The sequence below is a fragment of the Lithobates pipiens genome, unplaced genomic scaffold, assembly GCF_037356315.1.
Source record: "Lithobates pipiens isolate NorthernLeopardFrog02 unplaced genomic scaffold, aLitPip1_a1.2 Scaffold_30, whole genome shotgun sequence".
NCBI classification, from domain to species: domain Eukaryota; kingdom Metazoa; phylum Chordata; class Amphibia; order Anura; family Ranidae; genus Lithobates; species Lithobates pipiens.
In genome coordinates, this window is record NW_027507791.1 from 149,113,459 (window position 1) to 149,133,125 (window position 19,667).

Here is a 19,667-nt window from a genome sequence, read left to right on the forward strand (position 1 = left end):
AGGTGGGATAATAGCTGTGGGTTTTTTAAGGCCGTTTGAAGCTAAAAAATGCAAACATTCTTGATCATTTTCGCTGTACTTTTTAGGCTTATGCAATTATACTGCACTATTTGTTTGCATAGAGGTATAGAAAATAATACAATAATAAAAAAAAATAGATAAACATGCATGAACTTGACAAACCCAAACTGGTAAAATGTACACTGTACTAAAAGCCGTATACATAATTGGAAAAATATATATAAATACAGTTGTATGCAAAAGTTTAGGAATCCCTGACAATTTCCATGATTGTCATTTAAAAATATTTGGGTGTTTGGATGCATGCACTATGACCCACATGCTTGGCCAATCACAGCGGCATCTGTACAACGAGCCAGGGTGGCTTTGGCCAATTATAGCTCAGGGGGTTTAGTATACGCCCCACACTATATAAGGCCGCCTGGAACTCGGCCTTGTGTAGTGTGTTCCGGCGTGCTGATAGAGAGAGAGATAGGCAGCGTCATTTCATTTCATTTGAGTTAGATAGCGCAGGCAGGAGGCGAGTCAGTTAACTGCAGTGAGTGTATTGTGTATATATATGCATCGTAGGGGTTGTATATATATATATTGTGGTAGTATGGTACCCCACCAGCAGAAGAATGCAGGGTTCTCAACCAGGCAGGTTGAGGGGCTCCAGGAAAGTTGTTTGTTTGTGAGGAAACTGGCTTTTCAGTTTCCTCGTTGTTTTCAAAAATCCAATTTGGGACCTGGAGCCCAGAGATTCCATAGTGTTATGGGTGGGACGGAATCTCCAATCCTGGGACCGGGTTTTGGGAACAGCCAGAAGTCTGGCTGGATGATTGAACAGGTGGGTCCTGGGCTTATAACAGAGCCAAGACCATGGTTCTGGGCTCCACCCTCCCGAGGAGTCCAGGCAAGTAAGGGAGAAGCATGCATGTCTGCATGGTTTAATCAGAGGGCCCAAAGCTGTGGGCTGAGCAGCAAAGAAGAGAAAAAGAGGTACAGTAGTTGTACGACATCCCTGTTATAGGGATAAGAGGGCTGAAGTGTAAGCCTGAACGGCGGTATTGCTGAGGAGAGCCAGGTGGCTTGGCATTTTTCATTTTTATTATTACGCTGTTGCTGTGGAAAGCTGAAACCCCTGTGTGAGAAACCCACCTGTTGTTGGACTTGTTTTCTTTTACTTTTAATTAAAGTGGGCCAACAAGCCCTTAAATGGCATAACTGGCGTGGACTCTGCTCACTGGTGTGCTCTACACAGGCTAAATAACCCCCAAATATCACAATATATATACACTGTATTGAGTTTGGCTAGATTTTTTCCTGTGTACTGTGTACTCTGCACAGTGTGCACCTAAAGCTACCCCAATTGCTGGTGTTCTTCTGATCCTATACCACAGGGGCAGGCAGCTGCAGTAATTACAGTTGGTGTACTGTGTACTCTGTGCAGTGTGCACTTAAAGCTACCCCAATTGATGGTGTTCTCATACTAATAAGGCAGTTGATTCTGCTAGCTTCAGTATAATCAGTATATACACCCCAGATTTGTGCAACTACATCTCCCTGTAGGCCATTAGTATGTCTGGAACACCAACAAGGAGAGGCAGACAGTCACAAGCCAATAAAAGAGGGCAAGCAGGCTCTGTGTCTAGAGGCAACAGTGCTGGTCGTGGACACGGTGCATCCTCATCAGCACGTGGCCATGGGACACGCTTGTCCTTTTTTTCAGCAGCTGGCTGTGTTGAGCCGCAACATGCCGAAGACTTAGTAGAGTGGATGACCAAGCCGTCCTCATCCTCCTCATCCTCTCTCACCCAGGCTCAGGGTACTTTATCTGGCAAAGCAGCTGAAAACGTGGCCTCTTCCCTTGGCTCAATGGAATCAGTCACTCCTTCCCTAGACCCACCATGTCCTCCTGAGGAGTCCCCCGAACTGTGTGACCACAGTGTTGGGTACATGCTTCAGGAGGATGCCCAGCGATTTGAAGGCTCTGATGATGATACCCAGCTAGAGGAAGGCAGTAACATGAGCCCAGAGAGAGGGGGTGCCCAAGAAGGACACCAATCTGGCAGTCACATTCCCCCAGCTGCAGCATACTGCTAGGTTTGCTCCAGTGATGAGGAGGGAGGGGATGATGAGGTCACTGACTCCACGCGGGTGCTTGATAGGGAAGAGGAGGATAAGGAGGCACATCTACAATGAGACAGGATGCCCTCCAGGGGCCAGATTAAGGGCAGCACACTGACTGCATCACACCGCAGAGCTCTGCATGTGCAGGGCACTGCTGTCTCTGTGTGTTATTCCAAAAGTTCTTTGGTGTGGGCCTTTTTTGAGATGAGTGCATCAGATCGCACCGCTGCTATTTGCAAAATATGTCTCAAGCATATCTCGCGTGGCTAAAACATCAGCTGCTTGGGCACCACATGCTTGACCAGACATATGTCGACCTGCCATGCAGTTTGTTGGTGTCAGGGCTGGCTTAGCCCTTCCTCCTCTGGGCTGGCCGCTCAGCTGTCGGCTAATTGCCAGCTCTCTTATCTTTCCACAGTTACCAGCTGTTCCCGATGATGCTCATCTGACCTGCCTATTTAAAGCCTTCCTGCTCGCTTTTTTCTATTTACCTTTTATTTTTATTAATAAACAAGTGTGATTTGATTGTACCTCTGTCTCAGTCTGTTTCATGGTTTCTGACGGTTGGCAAGCGTACTTAAAAGACCCACACCAAAGAACAAAGCAGACCTCTCCTTGCTCCTCATTAAGCATGAGCCAAACACCCCCCTGTTCGGTTCGTACCAGAACCTGCGAACAGACCTAAACTTCATGTGAACTTTAGAACCCTATTAAAGTCTATGGGACTCCAACGTTCAAAATCTAAAGTGCTAATTTTAAAGGCTAATATGCAAGTTACTGTCCTAAAAAGTGTTTGGGGACCTGGGTCTTGCCCCAGGGGACATGGATCAATGCAAAAAAAGTTTTAAAAACGGCCGTTTTTTCGGGAGCAGTGATTTTAATAATGATTAAAGTGAAACAATAAAAGTGTAATATTCCTTTAAATTTCGTACCTGGGGGGTGTCTATAGTATGCCTGTGAAGGGGCGCATGTTTCCCGTGCTTAGAACTGTCCCTGCACAAAGTGTCATTTCTGAAGGAAAAAAAGACTTTTAAAATCATTTTGAATTCCCGGCTCCCGTAATACAGAGAACACTCAATGAGTGTTCTCTGTATTATGGAGCCGACAATTCATTCATTGATTAAAAAAAAAAAAGCGTGGGGTTCCCCTAAATTCAATTACCAGGCCCATCAGGTCTGGTATGGATATTTAGGGTCAACCCCGCGTCAAATTAAAAAAAAAAATTGACATGGGGTCCCCCTAAAAATCCATACCAGACCCTTTATCTGAGCACGCAACCTGGCAGGCCACAGGAAAAGAGGGGGGACGAAAGAACGCCCCCCCTCCTGAACGTACCAGGCCACATGCCCTCAACATTGCGAGGATGCTTTGGGGGTCTGTGACCCCTCAAAGCACCATGTCCCCATGTTGATGGGGACAAGGGCCTCATCCCCACAACCCTGGCCGGTGGTGGTGGGGGTCTGCAGGCGGGGGGCTTATCAGAATCTGGAAGCCCCCTTTAACAAGGGGATCCCCAGATCCCGGCCGCCCTTGTTTGAAATGGTAAGGGGGTACAAAAATACCCCTACCATTTCACAAAAAAGTGTAAAAATTTTTTAAATAAGACAAACATACTTTTGAAAAAGTCCTTTATTAAAAAGAAAAAAAAGAAAAAAAGATTCCAGCGGTGGTAATCCACTCTTGCTATCCAGCGATGGATGATCATCTCTCCGGGGTCCAGCGATGGCTGATCTGATCCAGCGACGGATAATTTTCACTCTGATAAGGGGACCTTATACTTTAGGCTTTAAATACTCAGTTCCCAAAATGTTATATACTAATCTTAGCCAAAAATGTTTGTGTCTAATCTGCTTGCAATGTTGATTTGTAAAATTACAAATTTTTGGTCTTGTTTCACTCCACAGGAATGGCAGACGATGGCCTCCCACTTTGCCAGTCATTGGGACTCCCAATTGTGGAGGTGCAATTGATGGGAAGCACGTCCGCATCGTCCCTCCACCCAACTCGGGGTCATACTATTTTATCTACAAGGTGTTTAATAGTATTGTGATGTTGGCGGTGGTGTCTGCGACCTATGAGTTTTTGTATGTGGACGTGGGGCGAAATGGACGGATGTCGGATGGTGGAGTGTTCTCACGGACGGAGTTCTACTGGCGTCTCCACAGTGGCAGTCTGGGTTTGCCACCCCCAGAGGAGAATCAGGAAGGACTCCCATTCGTCTTCGTTGCGGATGAGGCGTTTGCCCTGGCGAACCATCTGATGTGGCCTTTCCCGATGAGGACCCTCACCCCGGACCAGAGGATTTTTAATTTCCGCCTGTCCAGAGCCCGAAGAGTGGTGGAGAACACCTTTGGAATACTGGCCAGCCGGTTCCGCCTTTTTTTAACGCCTATTCACATGGCGGAATACAAACTAAATCACATTGTGCTGGCCTGCTGTGTTCTTCACAATTTCCTAAAAAGACATTCTGCAAACTATGCGGTCTCAGTTGTCCAAGAAGCAGACTTGCTGGAAAATGATAACCTCACGGACCTTGAAGCTGCTCATCCTGGCTTGCCCCCCCAAAGCACCCGTGAGGTTAGAACCCAATACATGGACTACTTTGTGGGTAGGGGGGCCATTGATATGCCAGACAATGTCTGAGCGGCATTTTAGGAATAAATGTTTCTTTGAAACTCCAATATTTGTTTACATTTACTGCTTGGCTTGGTTTTAGGTGTCTCCTAGGTAAATTTATGTTTTTTCTTGTTGTGCCTTTTTAACCAACAGTGCAAACCCAAGTTGTGAGCAAGATGAGGGGACAGTCTCTTCTTCAGATAATGTTATTATGTTGTGGGTCTGCTACACACACACCTTGTTTTTGGTAACTAATGTATGTAGTGTATTACTGACCAAAATCGTGCTCATTTTCAGCACCATGGCAGGAAAATAGCATGATTGTCAAAATTAACACATCACTGTGGGTGTTATTTACTAAAGGCACATCCACTATGCACTAGTGATGGCCGAACGGTTCGCCCGGCGGTCGTTTCGCGGCGAATTTCCGACATTCGCGGTCCGCACGTTCGAACGCCTTTTTCCGTCGTTCGCCGCGGCGGACTTACGTGTTTAATGTATACAAGAACTTTAACCTTTGGTGACACGTTTATCATGTGATACAGGACAGCCAATTGAGACATGACAGCACATGGACACTTGTACATTCCCCCTAACCTATAAATACACCCGATCCGGTGGCCATTTTACATTCTTTCTTCTGTTAAGATAGGGACAGGTTCCTGTGTGGAGTAGGGAGAGATAAACCACTAGCTATTTGGTACACAAAAGTTCTTTTCAGGACTGGTATAGGTGTTAGGTGTTGATAGGTTTGCTGTGCTGCTGATTCTTGCAGCAGCCTGAGTGTCTTTTGTTAGTTTAGAGAAAGGGAAAGGACGGTGTATGCTACAGGGACAGCCAGATTAGTCTTTCATCATCATCATCATCATCATCATCATTAGCTGTTACTATCAAGGTCCACAAAAGAGCTGTTCCAGTAACCACTAATCGTTCTCTTTTTTTGCCAATTTGTATAGGGACAGGAAGGAAGCAGTGTTGTCAGGCAGTGAGGGTAATTTTAAAGACTTGCTGTTATTATTAGTTCCACAAAGGTTCTTTTCAGGACTGGTATCAGTGGTACAGTAATAGGCTTGTACATGTATAATATTCTTTCTTCCAAATATAGAAAGGATATTATACTTGACTGCTGCCCTTCTGCTGCAGTCTGCTAAACATTCACAACTCACTTGTTCCACAAAAGTTCTTATAAGGACTGGTAACTTGGTATAGGGTGCTACGGTACATAGGCTTGAGTGCGGTACAGTCTGCTGTTCTGTAAGGACCGCTATCGGTCCACAATAGATAGGGTTGACGTGCACCACTGCTGACCGCTGCCCTATACTGCAGCAGTCCTTCAGCGGTATAGGGACTGACGTACAGTCTGCTAATCACTAACACACAACCTGCTTGTTCCACAAAAGTTCTTATAAGGACTGGTAACTTGGTATAGGGTGCTACGGTACATAGGCTTGAGTGCGGTACAGTCTGCTGTTCTGTAAGGACCGCTATCGGTCCACAATAGATAGGGTTGACGTGCACCACTGCTGACCGCTGCCCTATACTGCAGCAGTCCTTCAGCGGTATAGGGACTGACGTACAGTCTGCTAAACACTAATACACAACCTGCTTGGTCCACAAAAGTTCTTATAAGGACTGGTAACTTGGTATAGGGTGCTACGGTACATAGGCTTGAGTGCGGTACAGTCTGCTGTTCTGTAAGGACCGCTATCGGTCCACAATAGATAGGGTTGACGTGCACCACTGCTGACCGCTGCCCTATACTGCAGCAGTCCTTCAGCGGTATAGGGACTGACGTACAGTCTGCTAAACACTAATACACAACCTGCTTGGTCCACAAAAGTTCTTATAAGGACTGGTAACTTGGTATAGGGTGCTACGGTACATAGGCTTGAGTGCGGTACAGTCTGCTGTTCTGTAAGGACCGCTATCGGTCCACAATAGATAGGGTTGACGTGCACCACTGCTGACCGCTCACCTATACTGCAGCAGTCCTTCAGCGGTATAGGGACTGACGTACAGTCTGCTAATCACTAACACACAACCTGCTTGTTCCACAAAAGTTCTTATAAGGACTGGTAACTTGGTATAGGGTGCTACGGTACATAGGCTTGAGTGCGGTACAGTCTGCTGTTCTGTAAGGACCGCTATCGGTCCACAATAGATAGGGTTGACGTGCACCACTGCTGACCGCTGCCCTATACTGCAGCAGTCCTTCAGCGGTATAGGGACTGACGTACAGTCTGCTAATCACTAACACACAACCTGCTTGTTCCACAAAAGTTCTTATAAGGACTGGTAACTTGGTATAGGGTGCTACGGTACATAGGCTTGAGTGCGGTACAGTCTGCTGTTCTGTAAGGACCGCTATCGGTCCACAATAGATAGGGTTGACGTGCACCACTGCTGACCGCTCACCTATACTGCAGCAGTCCTTCAGCGGTATAGGGACTGACGTACAGTCTGCTAATCACTAACACACAACCTGCTTGTTCCACAAAAGTTCTTATAAGGACTGGTAACTTGGTATAGGGTGCTACGGTACATAGGCTTGAGTGCGGTACAGTCTGCTGTTCTGTAAGGACCGCTATCGGTCCACAATAGATAGGGTTGACGTGCACCACTGCTGACCGCTCACCTATACTGCAGCAGTCCTTCAGCGGTATAGGGACTGACGTACAGTCTGCTAATCACTAACACACAACCTGCTTGTTCCACAAAAGTTCTTATAAGGACTGGTAACTTGGTATAGGGTGCTACGGTACATAGGCTTGAGTGCGGTACAGTCTGCTGTTCTGTAAGGACCGCTATCGGTCCACAATAGATAGGGTTGACGTGCACCACTGCTGACCGCTCACCTATACTGCAGCAGTCCTTCAGCGGTATAGGGACTGACGTACAGTCTGCTAATCACTAACACACAACCTGCTTGTTCCACAAAAGTTCTTATAAGGACTGGTAACTTGGTATAGGGTGCTACGGTACATAGGCTTGAGTGCGGTACAGTCTGCTGTTCTGTAAGGACCGCTATCGGTCCACAATAGATAGGGTTGACGTGCACCACTGCTGACCGCTGCCCTATACTGCAGCAGTCCTTCAGCGGTATAGGGACTGACGTACAGTCTGCTAATCACTAACACACAACCTGCTTGTTCCACAAAAGTTCTTATAAGGACTGGTAACTTGGTATAGGGTGCTACGGTACATAGGCTTGAGTGCGGTACAGTCTGCTGTTCTGTAAGGACCGCTATCGGTCCACAATAGATAGGGTTGACGTGCACCACTGCTGACCGCTCACCTATACTGCAGCAGTCCTTCAGCGGTATAGGGACTGACGTACAGTCTGCTAATCACTAACACACAACCTGCTTGTTCCACAAAAGTTCTTATAAGGACTGGTAACTTGGTATAGGGTGCTACGGTACATAGGCTTGAGTGCGGTACAGTCTGCTGTTCTGTAAGGACCGCTATCGGTCCACAATAGATAGGGTTGACGTGCACCACTGCTGACCGCTCACCTATACTGCAGCAGTCCTTCAGCGGTATAGGGACTGACGTACAGTCTGCTAATCACTAACACACAACCTGCTTGTTCCACAAAAGTTCTTATAAGGACTGGTAACTTGGTATAGGGTGCTACGGTACATAGGCTTGAGTGCGGTACAGTCTGCTGTTCTGTAAGGACCGCTATCGGTCCACAATAGATAGGGTTGACGTGCACCACTGCTGACCGCTGCCCTATACTGCAGCAGTCCTTCAGCGGTATAGGGACTGACGTACAGTCTGCTAAACACTAATACACAACCTGCTTGGTCCACAAAAGTTCTTATAAGGACTGGTAACTTGGTATAGGGTGCTACGGTACATAGGCTTGAGTGCGGTACAGTCTGCTGTTCTGTAAGGACCGCTATCGGTCCACAATAGATAGGGTTGACGTGCACCACTGCTGACCGCTCACCTATACTGCAGCAGTCCTTCAGCGGTATAGGGACTAAGAGTTTTGTCACAGGGTCATTTAAAAAATGACATGCAGAGGAAGAGGCAGGCCCTTCCGCAGGGGTGGTAGGGGTAGGGCAGGAGCAACAGGCTTGAGCCAAAGTGGGAAGTTGCAGAAGGTGCGTTCAATTACTTTAAAGGATGCACCAGACTTGGTTGAGTGGCTCGCTCAGCCTTACTCTTCTGCACCCTCCTCATCCTCTCGATCTGCACCCTCTTCTTCACTCTCTGCTATGTGCACCCCCAAAGACACTACCACCAACAACACGACCACCACCACCACCACCACATACCTTCCGCTTGAGTCACTGGAATTATTTTCCGATCCATATCAAGAGGACATTTCTGATGCGCAGCCACTCTTGGTATTGGATCAGGAAGAGGAGGTAGCAACAAGCGCTACTCAGCAGTCTGACGCCAGTACCCAGATCAGCCCAAGGAGGAGGTTGGTCCCCGGTGTTGCTGCCTACTCCGAGATCTCTACTTATAGCGGTGGGGAAGGTGACGTTGATGATGACGTGTCTAGTGATGTCACGTGGGTGCCCACAAGAGAGGAAGAGGAGGGGAGTTCAGAGGGAGATATGGACCAGCAGATAGGGAGGAGAAGCAGCAATGACTTACATTGCACAGCAGGGACAAAGCAGACTGCAAATGTATCAGGAGCGAGTCATCGACCATGTACGGTCACATCTGGCGCTCCCAGGACACCGGCACATGGCTCCGCAGTGTGGGCTTTTTTTAACGTGTCCGCTGCTGACAATAGCGTTGCCATCTGCAATCTTTGCAGTCAACGCGTTAGTCGCGGTAAGCCCAATACTCACCTAGGGACGACCGCCTTAAGAAGGCACATGAGCAGCCATCACCGAGCCCAGTGGGAGCAACGGAACACACAAAGCCACACTGCAGGCTCTCACCGTCCAGCCTCGTCTTCTACTTCTCCTTCTCCTCTCTCCTCACAATTGTCCTCCACTCCACCTTCCATCACGCCAAGCTCACATTTTTCTGCAAAAAGGCAGGCTTCCGTGGGCCTAATGTTTGAGCGTAAAAAAATGATGATGCCGGATAACCCTCTTGCCCAACGGTTGGCGGCTGGCTTGTCAGAACTCATAGCCCGCCAACTACTGCCATATAAACTGGTGGACTCGGAGGCCTTTCGCAAATTTGTGGCCATTGGAACACCACAATGGAAGGTCCCAGGAAGGAAGTATTTCTCAGAGAAGGGCATCCCAGAGCTATATGGCCATGTTCAGCGGCAAGTGAATGTATCTCTGGCACACAGTGTCGGTGCCAAGATACATCTGACCACAGACACGTGGTCTAGCAAACACGGGCAGGGAAGGTATATCAGTTTTACTGCCCACTGGGTGAACCTTCTGACGGCCGTCAAGCATGTAACCCGTGGCACCCGTGTAGATTTGGTTTTACCGCCACGGATTGCATGCAGGCCTGACTCTTCTTCTCCTCCTCCTACTCCATCCTCCTCCCTCTCCTCCTCAGCTGCCTCCTCCTTTTCCGCTGCTAGCGTCTCTTCCACTGCACCGCCCAAGCTCCCCAGAACCTATTCCACATGCCAGGTGAGACGTTGCCATGCCGTGCTGCGTCTGTTGTGCCTGGAAGCAAAGAGCCACACTGGCCCGGCACTCCTTTCAGCTTTGCGTTCACAGGCAGATGAGTGGCTAACACCGCTCAATTTGACAGTTGGTAAAGTGGTGTGTGACAACGGTGCCAATCTGCTTAGCGCATTGAAACAGGGCAAAATCACGCACGTGCCGTGCATGGCACACGTCTTAAACTTGGTCGTGCAGCGATTCCTTGTCAAATACCCTGGGGTCCAGGACATCTTGCGGCAGGCAAGGAAAATCTCGGCCCATTTCAGAAGATCTTACACGGCCATGGCTCGCCTTGCTGACATTCAGCGGCGACACCATCTGCCGGTCAGACGTCTTATTTGCGATTGCCCGACGCGATGGAACTCAACCTTCTATATGCTTGATAGGCTGCTCCAGCAGAAACGTGCAGTTAACGTCTACCTGTATGAACTCTGCGAAAGAAACGGTTCTGGGGAGCTGGGTTTTTTTTCACCGCGCCAGTGGCTGCTCATGCGCGACACATGCAGACTTCTGCGGCCATTTGAGGAGATCACCAAACTGGTCAGTCGCAGCCATGGCGCCATCAGTGACATGGTACCTTATGCCTTCTTTCTGGAGCGTGCATTGCGTCGTGTCATTGATCAGGCTGTGGAGGAGCAGGAGCGGGAAGATGAGGAAGTCGCAATGCTGGATGAATTCCCAGGGGGGGCTACTCTATCTGAGACAAGTCAACAACAGGAGTCTGATGAGGAGTCAGAGGAGGATGGTGCCGGGGCGGATGAGCAGGAGCAAGAAGAGCATGCTTTAAACCTTTCTGGGATCCCTGTTGTGCGAGGATGGGGAGAGGAGAATGAAGAGGACGACATTATCCTGGATGATGAGCAGGAGCCAGGCCACCACACCGCTTCCACTTTAGTGCAAATGGGGGCCTTCATGCTCCAGTGTTTTAATAGGGACCCCCGTATAAAAAGCATGAGGGTCAAGGACCAGTACTGGGTGGCAACGTACTTAGACCCCCGGTACAAACACAAAATGGCGGAAATGTTACCGCCGTCGCAGAGGGCTGTCAGAATGCAGCACTTCCAGGCCTTGCTTCGAGAAATGCTGCATTCTGCTTTTGCGTGCGCTGGCAGAGGAGCAATTCCCACTCCCAGAGAAGGATTTGCGGGTACCAATCCAACAGCGCCTGCAAGAAGAGGCCGGTTTGAAGATGTGTTGGTGACTTCGGATATGAGGTCATTCTTTCAGCCGACCCATCGACAGGTGTCATCCGGATCCAGCATCAGGGAACGCCTAGACCGTCAGGTGTCCGACTACATTGGGTTAACGGCCGATGTGGACGCTCTGAGGAGTGATGAACCCCTAGACTACTGGGTGGGCAGGCTTGACCTCTGGCCAGAGCTTGCCCAATTTGCAATCGAACTGTTGGCTTGCCCCTCATCCAGTGTCCTGTCCGAAAGGACGTTCAGCGCAGCAGGGGGGATTGTGACCGATAAGCGTACTCGCCTAGCTCACCACAGTGTTAACTACCTCACATTTCTAAAAATGAATGAGGCATGGATCTCGGAGGAATTCAACACATGTGACCAGTAGACCATGTATATGTCTATAAACTATTTTTTTAATCAAGCACACAGACCTTCTTAATTCATTTGGCTCACTTCCTTGACCCAAAAAAGCACACCGTACTATATGCCCCTACCCTCCTCTTTGAAGAGGTTGAGCGGTGTCATATTTCTACTGGGGCTGCTTATGATATCCCTGTGCTGTGCTGACTTCCTCCTGGGGGTTCTTATTATGAAGGGATCACACTATCCCTGTGCTGTGCTGACTTCCTCCTGGGGGTTCTTATTATGAGGGGATCACACCATCCCTGTGCTGTGCTGACTTCCTCCTGGGGCTGCTTACGGTGCTGCTGTCAGTGCTGTATGTCACGGTGCTGCTGTCAGTGCTGTATGTCACGGTGCTGCTGTCAGCGCTGTATGTCACGGTGCTGCTGTCAGCGCTGTATGTCACGGTGCTGCTGTCAGCGCTGTATGTCACGGTGCTGCTGTCAGCGCTGTATGTCACGGTGCTGCTGTCAGCGCTGTATGTCACGGTGCTGCTGTCAGCGCTGTATGTCACGGTGCTGCTGTCAGCGCTGTATGTCACGGTGCTGCTGTCAGCGCTGTATGTCACGGTGCTGCTGTCAGCGCTGTATGTCACGGTGCTGCTGTCAGCGCTGTATGTCACGGTGCTGCTGTCAGTGCTCTGTATTACGGTGCTGCTGTCAGATGCCTCTATCACGGTGCATGTGTCATTCCGGTATGTCACGCTGCTGGTGATCATCTCCTGCACCCTCTTCTTTGCCTACCCTGGTCCCTGACCTTCCCTCTCCTCCATTGCCTTCATTAGCTCCATAGTCCTGAATTGTTAGAACAATTTCCCAAATAAAATAAAAATGCTTGTAGTTATCGATCCCAAATTCACCTCATACATGTATTATGTCATTGTCCAGATGGTGGGACTACGTTTTACCCCCTAATAATTACCACGTGGCCGCAAATTCGACATGAAGGTTTGCAAAGTTCGCCTCCCATTGAAGTCAATGGGGCCCGCGGCGAACGTTCGGTTTCGCGAACGTTTGGGTCCGTTCGCATTTCGCGTTCGCGAAACGTCCCGTCGGAAGTTCGTCCATCACTACTATGCACTACAAGTGCACTGCGAAACTGCACTTGGAGTGAAAAGTGGAGTTACCTTTAGTAAATAACACCCATTCTCACCAAAAACAACAATTTTAGTCCAAATACATCATTTGCGCAATGAAAAAGGAAGCCACACATTGTTCATAATTTAAATTTGTAATCAAAGCACACTCATATGTGCGTTTAGAAAAGGGTTTTACAACAAACCAACAAATTGGGTGTATCAAAAACATTATTTCAGGTAATTTTTGTTTACTTGGTGTTTTTGTGTAAACAGGCATGTATCAATGCGTAACATACAGAACACAGGAACTTACAAAGTTCAACTTTGAAAAGTGAAGACAATATCAGACATGAGTATGTACAAACTGGGCTGATATTGCCTTTATCACATGGGGTGTCACCCCTGGAAAATCCAAATTTGGAAGATGCACACAGTGTGTCAACATGTGCTATCTCCCATCATGGGGGATCAATGTACATGTTTTGGGGCTGCAACCCCTTCACCTCAGCCACTTTCCACAAAACACGTACATTGTTCCCCCATGATGGGAGATAGCGCATGTTGACACACTCTGTGCATCTTCCAAATTTGGATTGTTAAAAAATACAAAATTTGTGGTTTAAAAGCCAAAAAATAAAACCCTAGCTAGTTTGGGCTGTTTCACACTCTCCCCAAAACATCAATGACGTTCTTAATTTTATTTTTAACATCATTGATGTTTTGCTGTATATTTTCTAAATCCCGATTGCACCCCATTATCTCCCCAATCAGGATCTGGGCACGTTCACTGGTAAAATGGGATTCTTCTTCCACATCACCTACAAAACAAAGCAAAAAAACACACCATGTATTATAAATATGGTGACATACATTGATGAGCTTATCGGAAGCTGTGTTCTCCGACACTCACCTGTTGTGGTGACAATTCGTCCAACTTCAACGATCTCTCCTTCCTCCTCCTGATCCTGCTCCTCTGCTTCTGGTTTTGGAATTTTGCCTTTCTTTGGGAGGCGTGGGGTCCCTGGTGTCCTCATACTTGCCGAATATTCTCTCCCCTATGAGAATGTAAAAAAAGAATAATTAGCACACAGAGGGCAGAAATAGGAATATGAAACATTGCTTGGAAGTGTTGTACAATTGTGTTTTTTGGCAGAGTTCCAAGGTGAGAACATTATTGTGGACACTTTGTTAAGCTGGAATACTTACCTGCAGAACGATGTTTCTTACGAACGAATGAAACCATGAACTTGAAAGGGGCCATTTTAAACTGCACAACATGAAATCAAAGCACATGGAGCAGTATGCAAGCAAGAATAATGATATGAACACACGACAACTACTTACTTTTTGGAGCAGTATGCAAGCAAGAATAATGATATGAACACACGACAACTACTTACTTTTTTGAAAAACACGCTTGATCCTTCTGTACTGATCGTGTTCCCTCAGTTTCAGGTCTGACCAGCGTTTTCTCAGTTGATCCTTGGACCCCTCGTACCCCAAAATCCTTATGAAGACTCTTCACAACTTTAGTCATGATCTTGGCTTTTCTGATTTGGGTTTGGGTAAGGTCCATACTTCCCATCATAGTCGGTCCTGTTCAATATGTCCACCATCTCCAACATCTCTCCAAAAGACATATTTGAGGCCTTAAATCTTCTCTTCCTGGATCGGGACGTTTCAGGCTCCGGACTTTCCTCGCCCTCCTCCTCGTTAGTGGAACTCTGATTGCGCACCTGAGTTTTCTCCGCCATGTGCTCTCCCCAATGCGCCGAAAGCGAAGGGGCGGGGAATAGTCTAGAAAGAACATGAGGGGCGGACGGAGTTTCATGCATGTGCACTGTATATAAAACGCAACACGCGAGTGTCGTCCGTACGATCTGTGAACAGAGTGAGGAGCTGACGTGAAGATCGTGCAAACGAAGGTAAAATTTTGAACTTGGTACATCACTAGACTAGACTGCTTCTATCTAGGCTGATATTGAGACAAGATTAGGAGGGTTTATCATGGCATTATTAGTATTTTAGGGTTTGTCTTGTGTTGTGTCTTGCAGAGAAGATGGATCCATTCAAAAACCCCAATTTTAGGGGTCTATTCCTGGAACTGTACAGGGAGATGCCCTGCCTGTGGCAGATCAACAACCAGTTTTATTACGACAGAAGAAAGAGGTACGCAGCGCTGGAGAAACGTCTTTCTTTGGTGTGGATCATGGTCCCCACGGCAGACATGGCCTATGTGAATAGGAAAATTGGTGTAATGAAGAGTACATATCTCAGGGAGAGAAAGAAGCACCTGGAGTCCTTGAGATCAGGAGATCCAGATGCCATTTATTACCCCAGGATGGTTTACTTCCAGAGGCTGCATTTTCTGGTAGACCAGGGGGTACCCAGGCCACCACTCTCCAGTCTTCCTTCAAGGCTTCCTTCACCCCCAGCTGAGGCTGCCAACGTCCAACCTGGGCCTTCCAGGCAGTAACATGTGGTGGGGCCCAGCTTGAGACAGGTATTGCATTGTTGAACATATTTCTTGTGGTACATTTAATTATGTTAACTAGATGTTCTTATTGATCAGTAAGTTGTGATTTAAAAAAGTGGTTTACATATCAATAGACAGTAGTGACCAAAAATGATTGGGACGAGAATGAAAAATGCTGGGCTCAGAATGATAGTCTGTTCTATTTGGTAACATTCAATTTGCAAAAGTCATGACCTAAAAATGTTGTGATTGATGATCAAAAAACTAAAACTATGTCCCCTTTTCATACACAGGAAGACCTCAGTCAGGGGGAGGCTGTGGCAAGTGGCAGCCAGGAGGTCGACCAATGCTCTCCTTCTCCTCCTCCTGCCACAGTTACAGGAGCCCAGCCACAGCCTCGAGGATGCCTGGAGGGAAGTGCCTAAGGAAGACGAGAGAGTGATGGCCTGGGTTCAGTCTGGTCTGAAAGAAGATGCAGCCTCTTGAAGAACCACATCCTGGGGACATAGATGGCATCTGCTTTTCCTGATCTCTAGGACTTCAGGACCAGACTTCTCTCCCTGAGATATGTACTCCTCAGGCCACCAAGTTTTCTTTTTCTAATTAGTTCATGTCTGCCCTGGGGGCCAAAGGCTGCGCCAAAGTAACAAGTTTCTCCAGCGCTGCCTTTCTCTTTTTAGTTGTCTGAGACCTAAATAAAGTATTTTTTTGTTTGAAGAAATACTTGCGTATGTGTATTCCTTCCAAAAGGACCGTTTATTTGTGAGCAGGCAGGTACATTTCAAAAATACAAAGTAAAATGAATAACAAGGGGCACCAACACCAAACAACCTCCTGTAGATTAAAAAAGAAAAAGAAAATAGAAAAAATATAATAATGTTGTTGTGGTAAGTTTACACACAAAACACACCCCAAAAAATGGAAAGATGAGCAAACTGTCAAAAAAGGAGATGTTTATGAAAAAAACAAAAAAAACTAAATTCACCCAAAAAAGAATAAACAAAAAATAAAATTGTGTAGATGTGACAAATTCAAAAATTGAATTGCTGAAATTAATAAAAAAGAGTCAGGAAATACGTTTGGGAGGAGTGTGTGTGACTATGAGCATCAAAAGAAGTTCCTTCTTGCAGCATTGTAAAGAACAAGAGAATGCGCTTCATGAAAGAATTTTTAACATTGCAGCGTGACGAATGTGCTGTATCGATTATGAGCAGTAGTTTTCCCTGAGCGAGCGCTTCCATGTCCGAATTGGATTGTGAGCATGTGTGGTACCTTGTCCGTTGGAGTAGGCTACACATGATCGGAGTATGTCCGATCGGAGCATTTTGTCGGAAAATATTTCCGGCAAGTTGGAAAAGTTGGTCCGTCGGATACTCCGACGGAAACAGTCTGATGCAGACCACACACAGTCGGAATATCCGACAAAACGCTCCGCTAGGAAACATTCCGACGGAATCTCCGACCGTGTATACAAGGGCTCAGTGTTTCACTTTAATCATTATTAAAATCACTGCTCCTGAAAAAACTGGCGTTTTTAAAACTTTTTTTTGCATTGATCCATGTCCCCTGGGGCAGGACTCAGGTCCCCAAACACTTTTTAGGACAGTAACTTGCATATTAGCCTTTAAAATTAGCACTTTAGATTTCTCCCATAGACTTGTACAGGGTGTTCCAGCTTTTCGAATTTACCGCAAACAGCCCAAATTGAACAGGCAATGTTCGAATCGAGCATGAGTTTGACTCTAACTCGAAGCTCATCCCTACTCCTCATCAGCTGGGATCTCCAATCCCACTATACCTTCAGTCCTCTCTGAAGCCTGCACTGAGAGGAATGAAGGTGTAGAATTCGGGGTGTCACAGCCAAGTACTTGCGGGCAATCTGCTATTGGTACACCGATGTCCGATTGTACCAAGCAAAGTTCCCTGCCCCAGCTGCTGCACCGCCAAAAGAAGTTCACTCCCAGCCATCCACATGCCCAGTGGTTGAATGCTAGCTTGGCTAAATAACTAGCACTTCAACTGCTGCCTTTTCAGTTGGTAGACTCTGCCTCCTTCGGTGAGTTTGTGGAATCTGCGGTTCCTCAGTGGCAGGTTCCCAAAAGTGACTTTTTCGCACGCAAGGCGATTTTCGGCTCTCTACCAGCATGTGGAGGGCAATGTCTTGGCCTCGCTGGACAGGCGGTCAGGGGTAAGGTGCATATTACCGCTGACTCATGGTCCAGCAGGCATGGACAGGGTTGTTACCTATCTTTCATGGCGCATTGGGTGACTCTTCTGGCAGCTGGGAAGGATGCAAGACAAGGTGCAGTAGTGTTGGAGGTTGTTCTGCCACCACGCCTCCAAAATGCTACTACTGGTGATTCTGACACACCTTTCTCCTCCACCCCTTCTCTTCTTCTTCCTCCATGGCCTCCTCCATGCCTTTGTCCTCAGAACCAGTGGTGTTCCGTAGGCGTTCAAGGGGATACGCAAGTACGCAGGCAAAAAGATGCCATGCAGTGCTTGCGCTGGGGTGCTTGGGGGACAGGAGCCACACTGGGGCCGATATTCTGTCAGCTCTGCAGGGGCAGGCTGAGAGGTGGTTGACGCCATGCCAGATTAAGCCAGGATAAGTGGTTTGCAACAATGGCACCAACCTCCTCTCCGCCCTCTGACAGGGACAACTGACCCATGTGCCCTGGAAAGTCTGTGAGTATTTCCACCGGTCATATAATGCCAGTGCCCGGCTGGCTGACCTCCAAAAGGAATTTAACCTGCCCAAGAACCGCCTAATCTGTGACATGCCCACCAGGTGGAACTCAACGTTGGCCATGCTGCAGCGGATGCACACGCAGCAGAGGGCCATCAATTAGTACCTGTGCGACTGTGGCACTAGGGAAGGGTCAGGGGAGCTTGGTTTTTATCCCCACGCCAGTGGGCCATGATCAGGGATGCATGCACTATCCTGTCACCATTTGAGAAGGCCACGAGGATGGGGAGCAGTGACAGTGTATTCTCAGTGACACTGTCCCTCTTGTCCACCTGTTGGAGCACACGCTGCATGGAATAATGGACAGGGCACTTAAGGCAGAGCAGAGACAGGAAGAGGAGGACTTCCTTACCTCTCAAGGCCCCCTTTATCCAGACAATATTCCTGCTGGCCCGCCGATCACACAGCATGGAGGTGGAGCCTGGCACTCAGCATTAGGGATGAGCTTCGAGTTTGAGTCGAACTCATGTTTGACTCAAATATTGCCTGTTCGCCCTTCAGGTCTGGTATGGATATTAAGGGGAACCCTGCATCAAATTAAAAAAAAAATTGACGTGGGGTTCCCCCTAAATATCCATACCAGACCCTTTATCCGAACACGCAACCTGGCAGGCTGCAGGAAAAGAGGTGGGACGAGAGAGCGCCCCCCTCCTGAACAGTACCAGGCCACATGCACTCAACATTGGGAGGATGCTTTGGGGTCCCCCCAAAGCACCATGTGCCCATGTTGATGGGGACAAGAGCCCCATCCCCACAACCCTGGCCGGTGGTTGTGGGGCTCTGCGGGCGGGGGGCTTATCAGAATCTGGAAGCCTCCTTTAACAAGGGTACCCCCAGATCCCGACCCCCCCTGTTTGAAATGGTAAGGGGGTACAAAAGTACCCCTACCATTTCACAAAGCAAGTGTCACCCATACGTCATTGGGAAAGCCCAACTTCCCCATTTGCATCAGAGAGGTGCGGGGTCAGGTGACGGGTGGCCCCGCCCTCCGCATATAAGAAACGTCAGGCCGCTGGGATCCCGCAGTGTCTCCTCCGTGGAGACAAAAGATGGATGGATTTGCTGCGCTGGATCAGATCAGCCATCGCTGGACCCCGGAGAGATGATCATCCATCCCTGGATAGCAAGAGTGGATTAGCACTGCTGGAATCTGGAATTTTATTTATTTTTAATAAAGGACTTTTTCAAAAGTGTGTTTGTCTTATTTAACTATTTTTTACACTTTCTTTGTGAAATGGTACCCCCTTACCATTTCAAACAGGGGGGGCGGGATCTGGGGGTCCCCTTGTTAAAGGGGGCTTCCAGATTCTGATAAGCCCCCCGCCTGCAGACCCCCACAACCACCGGCCAGGGTTGTGGGGATGAGGCCCTTGTCCCCATCAACATGTGGACAATATTACACTTTTATTGTTTCACTATAATC